Below are 7,604 nucleotides of genomic sequence, written 5' to 3' on the forward strand. Positions count from 1 at the left end.
TCAGGGTTAACATGCAGCACAAACCCAACTAATTCCTCTCCCCCCCCAAACCCAATTCTCTGGGATGATCACTTCACCCCTCCCCCCCACCGCATGGCTAACAGCGGGGAATATTTCTGTTCAGCAGAGCAGGAACGGGCACCTCTGAATGTCTCCTTAATAAAATCGCCCCATTTCAACCAGGTGACCGTGAATGATATCATTCTCCTGAGGATAACAAAGAGCGATAAGGAATGGATGTTGTCTGTATGCCAGTAAACACCGGGACCATACGCTGCCATGCTTTGTTATGCAATGATTCCAGACTACGTGCTACTGGCCTGGCGTGGTAAAGTGTCCTACCATGGCGGACGGGATAAGGCAGCCCTCCCCAGAAATCTTTTGCAAAGGCTTTGGGAGTACATGAAGGAGAGTTTTCTGGAGATGTCCCTGGAGGATTTCCATTCCATCTCCATACACGTTAACAGACTTTTCCAGTAGCTGTACTGGCCGCGATTGCCAGGGCAAATTAATCATTAATCATTAAACACGCTTGCTTTTAAACCATGTGTAATATTTACAAAGGTACACTCACCAGAGGTCCCCTGTGCGCCCTCAGGGGATGGGAGCACGCCTTGGGTGAGTTCGGGGGTTACTGGTTCCAGGTCCAGGGTGATAAACATATCCTGGCTGTTGGGGAAACCGGTTTCTCTGCTTCCTTGCTGCTGTGAGCTATCTACATTATCTCCATCCTCATCTTCCTCATACCCCGAACCCGCTTCCCTGTGTGTTTCTCCAGTGAGGGAGTCATAGCACACGGTTGGGGTACTGGTGACTGCACCCCCTAGAATGGCATGCAGCTCCGCGTAGAAGCGGCATGTTTGCGGCTCTGCCCCGGACCTTCCGTTTGCTTCTCTGGCTTTGTGGTAGGCTTGCCTTAGCTCCTTAATTTTCACGCGGCACTGCTGTGCGTCCCTGTTATGGCCTCTGTCCTTCATGGCCTTGGAGACCTTTTCTAATATTTTGCCATTTTGTTTACTGCTACGGAGTTCAGCTAGCACTGATTCATCTCCCCATATGGCGAGCAGATCCCGTACCTCCCATTCTGTCCATGCTGGAGCTCTTTTGTGATCCTGGGACTCCATCATGGTTACCTGTGCTGATGAGCTCTGCGTGGTCACCTGTGCTCTCCACGCTGAGCAAACAGGAAATGAAATTCGAACGTTCGCGGGGCTTTTCCTGTCTACCTGGTCAGTGCATCTGAGTTGAGAGTGCTGTCCAGAGCGGTCACAATGAAGCACTGTGGGATAGCTCCCGGAGGCCAATAACGTCGAATTCCGTCCACACTACCCCAATTCCGACCTGCTAAGGCCGATTTTATCACTAATCCCCTCGTCGGAGGTGGAGTAAAGAAATCGGTTTAAAGGGCCCTTTAAGTCGAAAGAAAGGGCTTCGTCGTGTGAATGTGTCCAGGCTTAATTCGATTTAACGCTGCTAAAGTCGACCTAAACCCATAGTGTAGACCAGGCCTAGGACTGGCTAGGCAGGGTGATTAGGACAGGGAGTGGGTGGGGAGAGACTGTGGCTTGCTGAGCAAGGAGATTGGGAGCTGGGGAGACTGGGACGGACTGGGTGAGGAGTCTGCGACTGGGAACCAGTGGGGAGGAGCTGGGGGTGGGTGAGGAAAAACAGATCAGATCAGGAACCAGGGTGTCGGGGGAGTCTAAGACTAACTGGGCAACAAGACTGGAATAAGCAGCCAGGGTGGGGTGGGGGAGACTGAGAGCAGATCTACGTGAACCTTTAGTGTGTGGCAAGCTGGGGTGTAAATCTACCCTGCACTGGCCTGCCAGGCACCAAGTACCCATGTGGACTGTGCTGCCATGCTCCGAGGCCTTGTCTACACTACTGCTTGCGTTGATGTAAATTATTTCACTCAGGGGTGTGACCGCCCCCACCCCCCAGGAACATAAATTACATCGATTTAAAATGCTCTCCCATTGACGTAATGCGTCTTCAGCAGACATGCTAAATCGGCAGCATTACATCGATGCACTGGCACTGATACAGCGCGGTAGGGAAGACAAGTCCTAACCGTTCCCTAGGGAACAGATCTACTCCCATTTCAAAGCACTAGGGAAATGTTAGTGCGCAGAAGCCAGTTCCACACAGACACTCACTGTGCAGCAGGCTAGTGCAGGTTAAATTTTGCCACAAGTGTTCATGTAGAGAAGCCTTGCGATTGGATGAGGCATCCAGGGAGGGGAACTGGGGGTTGGGGCAGACAGGAGAACCCAGCACAAGAGTGGGATTGAGAAATAGATCAGACGAGGGCCCCAGAGTGGAGGGGCAGCACAGAGAACAGGGAGGGAAACTGGGACTTGGCTGGGGAACCCAGAGGTGAATTATAGGACTGCCTTGGCAAGGTGACTGGGGATGAGAAGCTTGAAGAGTGGACACTGGAAATTGGTAGACAAGGAGAATGGGACTGGGATGTAGAGCAAGGGATGGGGAAGAGACAGGACTGAGAAAGGGACAGGTTGGAGGGGAGGTGGCTGAAGGGGTTAGGCTTGGAGGAACACGGGAAGAAGGGTCTGTGACTGCTAGAACACATATCTCTCCAGAGCCTGGAATGGAACTCAGTATCCCTGAGTTTTGCCATTCCCCTGCTGTCAGGAAATATGTGTCAAACCCTCCAGCCAAATCTTCTGATCCCCCTCTAGTGCTGGTCCACAAAGAGGATGACAACCTACTACTGCTGTCAGTTACTCCATTAGCTACAGTGGCAGAGGTTTGTGTGGCGGATCTAAAGGCTGAAAAGCTGCTGACCACCCATGGGGGTGTTAACAAAATTCCGCATCCTGGAACATCTATTTTTTTCAGTTTGCTTTTTTAAAAACGTAGGAAATTATGCACAAAACTTTACTTTTAAGGAACATTAAGTTTGCAAAATTGAGCCATAAAAAAAATAAGGAAATGGCAGAATTGAAGTGTCTTTGCAACTCTATTTTGGCCCATCTTTATATATGCATTAAGATTCAGCCTTTCATTACATGATAACTGCTATTTTCTCCACAGGACCCCTGCTTCATGCAGCACACGGAATTGACAGTGCTCTGAATCAGGGCTGTGGAGTGAAGGATGCGGTTGTCTGTAGGATCCCTGCCTCATTTGTTGCAGAAACTGTAAAGTGTGCAGTGTATGAGGCAGGGGATTGCAGAAAGAGAAAGGAAGGTCTCTTGTTAAGGCAGTTGGATGTTGCCCTGGGGAATTAGAGTCTATCCCTGCCTCTGCCACAGAGTTCCTATGTGATGCTTGGCAAGTCACTTAAACCAGATGTTTCACCGGTGGTCATTAATTGTGTGTTCCTCATTTTATGGGTGGTCCCTTTGAGACTGTGAGTGTCTGATTTTCAGAAGTGCTGAGCACTCGCAGCTCTAAACTGAAGTCAGTGGGAGCTGTGCTGCACAATCTGAAGTACTTTCAAAAGCCAGGACGTGGGTATCTCAAGTTGGGCACCCAAAATCAGTGGACGCTTTTGATAATTTTGGCCATAGAGTGTTTTGGGGCTTTGGTTCCCCATGTGTAAAATGGAGATAATTACACTTCCCAACCTCCCAGGTGTTGTCAGCTGTTGGCTGTTTGTGTTTTCTCTCTGTGTGTGTGTTTTCAGCTCTGCACAGATAGCTGACGCATGTTACCAGATTTGCCCGTTACCTTGGGGTATGTTCATTTATTCGGGTTACTCTTCGGGGGGAGGGGAAGTGGGGGTTCTGTAATTCTATCAATGTACTGCTTGTGTCACTTGAGTGTTCATATGGAGCTCTACTTCTCCCTTCTGCAAGTCCCCTCCCAGTGGAGCTACCCTGCAGGACCTAGGTTCCCTAGGGCTGGGTTTCTCCAACCCCAGAACCGGATGAACACCCACCCACCCACACATACATTAACAGAGCAAGTCTGAGTGGACCGGGTCAATCAGCACTGTCAAGCTGACCCCTTATTTGTCCTTGGACTCACTGGGCTGGAGGAAGCAGCACTTTCAAGCTGCCTCTCCTTATATGCCCCTGGGCTCCATGGACTGGGTCAAGCAGCGCTTTCAAGCTGTTACCCTTATGCGTCCCAGATTCAGCATGGCTCTATCCCCCACTCTCACATCACAATTGTACTGGCAGTAACCTACTTGATGGCCAAATCCCACAGTATTTTGGGCACTGCAGGGATCTTTAGCTTAGGTAAAAGAAGCATTGCTGTAGAGTGAATGGGGGAAGCTAAACACACAAAAGACTAAAGTTCAGTGAGAGAGAGAGAAGCAACCAAGTTAACCATAAAAGTTATGTATTGAATAATAGTGATAACTACACAAGGAGGGCTAAACCAACATAACATACATTATTAAAGGTTAATACCTAAGGTAGAAAAGAAAACAAAGAGAGAGAGAGAGAGAGAGAAAGAGAAGGGGATCTCACCGCTCCCTGAAGCTTGAACTGGTCGGGGTTCCCAGGTGATGGTGGTAGCTGAGGGTCCTGAGGGCAGGAGACAGGCAGAGTCCTCAGCACTATCAGTCAGGAGAAGATGGAGTTCCAGTGGAACTGATGCATAGTTTGGATCTAAGCATCAGAACACTGACTGGAGGGTGAGAAGGGATTTTTGTAGAGAAAATACAATGGTTCAAGGGAGAACACTAGATTTGTTTATAGGTAAGCTGATGACTCAAGGGTTTTCTTTAGGCTAGACAATAGGAGCTGATCACTCTTGGGGTACGTCTACACTACGAGATTAATCCGAATTTAGATAATTCGAATTTGGGAAACAGATTGTATAAATTCGATTGTGCGTGGCCACACTAAGCACATTAATTCGGTTTTTACCCACATTAATTCGGTGGTGTGCGTCCATGTACCGGGGCTACCGTCCATTTCTGGAGCATTGCACTGTGGGTAGCTATCCCATAGTTCCCGCAGTCTCCCCTGCCCATTGGAATTCTGGGTTGAGATCCCAGTGCCTGATGGGACCAAAACATTGTCGCTGGTGGTTCTGGGTACAGCCTCACCCCTCCCTCCCTCCCTCCCTGCATGAAAGCAACGGACGGCAGACAACCATTTCGCGCCTTTTTTCCTGGGTGAACACTGCAGACTCCATACCAGAGCAAGCATGGAGCCCGCTCAGCTCCAGACAGCAGTCATGAACATTGTAAACACCTCGCGCGTTCTCGTGGAGTTTATGCTGAGCCAGGACCAGAAAAACAAGGCGAGGAGGCAGCGGCGGCGGGAGCGCAGCGACCAGCGTGATGAGGACATGCACACGGACACGGACACAGACACAGAATTCTCTCAAACCACAGGCCCCGGTGCTTTGGAGATCATGTTGTTAATGGGGCAGATTCTAGCCATGGAACGCCGATTCTGGGCAAGGGAAACAAGCACAGACTGGTGGGACCGCATAGTGTTGCGGGTCTGGGACGATTCCCAGTGGCTGTGGAACTTTCGCATGCGTAAGGGCACTTTCATGGAACTTTGTGACTTGCTGTCCCCTGCCCTGAAACGCCAGAATACCAAGATGAGAGCAGCCCTCACAGTTGAGAAGCGAGTGGCGATAGCCCTGTGGAAGCTTGCAACGCCAGACAGCTACCGGTCAGTCGGGAATCAATTTGGAGTGGGCAAATCTACTGTGGGGGCTGCTGTGATGCAAGTAGCCAAAGCAATCATTGAGGTGCTGCTACGAAAGGTAGTGACTCTGGGAAATGTGCAGGTCATAGTGGATGGCTTTGTTGCAATGGGATTCCCTAACTGTGGTGGAGCGATAGATGGAACCCATATCCCTATCTTGGCACCGGAGCACTAGGGCAGCCAGTACGTAAACCGCAAGGGGTACTTTTCAATGGTGCTGCAAGCACTGGTGGATCACAAGGGACGTTTCACCAACATCAACGCGGGCTGGCCGGGAAGGGTTCATGATGCTCGCGTCTTCAGGAACACTATTCTGTTTAAAGGGCTGCAGCAAGGGACTTACTTCCCGGACCAGAAAATAACCGTTGGGGATGTTGAAATGCCAATAGTTATTCTTGGGGACCCAGCCTACCCCTTAATGCCATGGCTCATGAAGCCATACACAGGCAGCCTGGACAGGAGTCAGGAGCTGTTTAACTACAGGCTGAGCAAGTGCAGAATGGTGGTAGAATGTGCATTTGGCCGTTTAAAAGGTCGCTGGCGATCGCTACTGACTCGCTCTGACCTCAGCCAAAGGAATCTCCCCATTGTTATTTCTGCTTGCTGTGTGCTCCACAATCTCTGTGAAAGTAAGGGGGAGACCTTTATGGCAGGGTGGGAGGCTGAGGCAAATCGCCTGGCTGCTGATTACGCGCAGCCAGACACCAGGGCGATTAGAAGAGCACACCAGGAAGCAGTGTGCATCAGAGAAGCTTTAAAAACCAGTTTCATGACTGGCCAAGCTACAGTGTGAAATTTCTGTTTGTTTCTCCTTCATGAAAACCCGCCCCCTTTATTGACTCATTCTCTGTAAGTAACCCACCCTCCCCCTTCCCCCAGCTTGCTTTCAAACCAAATAAAGTCACTATCGTTTAAAAATCATTTATTCTTTATTCATAGATTATAAAAAGAGGGAGGGAACCTGGGTGGGGTTTGGGAGGAGGGAAGGAAAAGGCCACTAAAAAAAGGTTGAAAAAATGACAGCCTTTTGCTTGGGCTGTCCACTGGGGTGGAATGGGAAGGTGTACGGAGCCTCCTCCCCCCCCGCCCTGTGTTCTTACACGTCTGGGTGAGGAGGCTATGGAACATGGGGAGGGGGGTTATACAGGGGCTATAGCGGCACTCTGTAATCCAGCTGCCGTTCCTGAAGCTCCACCAGACGCCGGAGCATGTCTGTTTGCTCTCGCAGTAGCCCCAGCGTTGCTTCCCGACTCCTCTGATCTTCCTGCCGCCACCTCTCATCTCGAGCGTCTCTCCTGTCCTCACGTTGGTCCCTCCTGTCCTCATGTTGGTCCCTCATGTCCTCACGTTGGTCCCTCATGTCCTCACGGTCACTGGCTTCTTTCCTATACTTTGAAACCGTGTCCTTCCACTCATTCAGATTAGCTCTGTCACTGCGGGTGGATTGCATGATTTCTGCAAACATCTCATCTCGCGTCTTCTTCTTCCAACGCCTTATCTGTGCTAGCCTTCGGGATGGAGGAGGGAGGCTTGAAGAATTTGCAGTTGCATGAGGGAGGGAAAAAATGAGAGAATTTTTTAAAAAGATACATTTTGCAGAACAATGCTTATACTCTTTCACGGTGACCAACACTATTCACATTACATAGCACATGTGATTTTGCCTCTTAATATTGAGTGCCTGTGGCTTTGGTGTTAGAGATCACAGACGCAGGTCCGGGCAACAGAATTCAGCTTGCAGGCAGCCATGGTAAGCCATTGTCTTTCGGCTTCTGCGCCCTCCTTTCCCACATAGCAAGCAAAGCCTGTTGACTGCTGCGGTTTTCCTGTTAACCTTCAGCAGCAGAAAACAAACTAACCCCCCCACCATCCAATTCTCTGGGATGATCGCTGTATCCCTCCCCCCACCGCATGGCTGGTAACAGGGAAGATCCCTGCAGAAACCAAACTAACCCCCCC

General features: G+C 50.1%; 1 protein-coding gene across 1 annotated transcript in view; it reads left to right on the plus strand.

Moving 5' to 3' along the window:
* Positions 1-7,604, plus strand: part of LOC113409241 (scavenger receptor cysteine-rich domain-containing protein SCART1-like) — a 47,582-nt gene that overhangs the window by 4,216 nt on the left and 35,762 nt on the right. The window lies entirely within an intron of this gene.

This window comes from Terrapene carolina, unplaced genomic scaffold, assembly GCF_002925995.2.
Source record: "Terrapene carolina triunguis isolate 2854851 unplaced genomic scaffold, T_m_triunguis-2.0 Scaffold31492, whole genome shotgun sequence".
NCBI classification, from domain to species: Eukaryota; Metazoa; Chordata; order Testudines; family Emydidae; genus Terrapene; species Terrapene triunguis.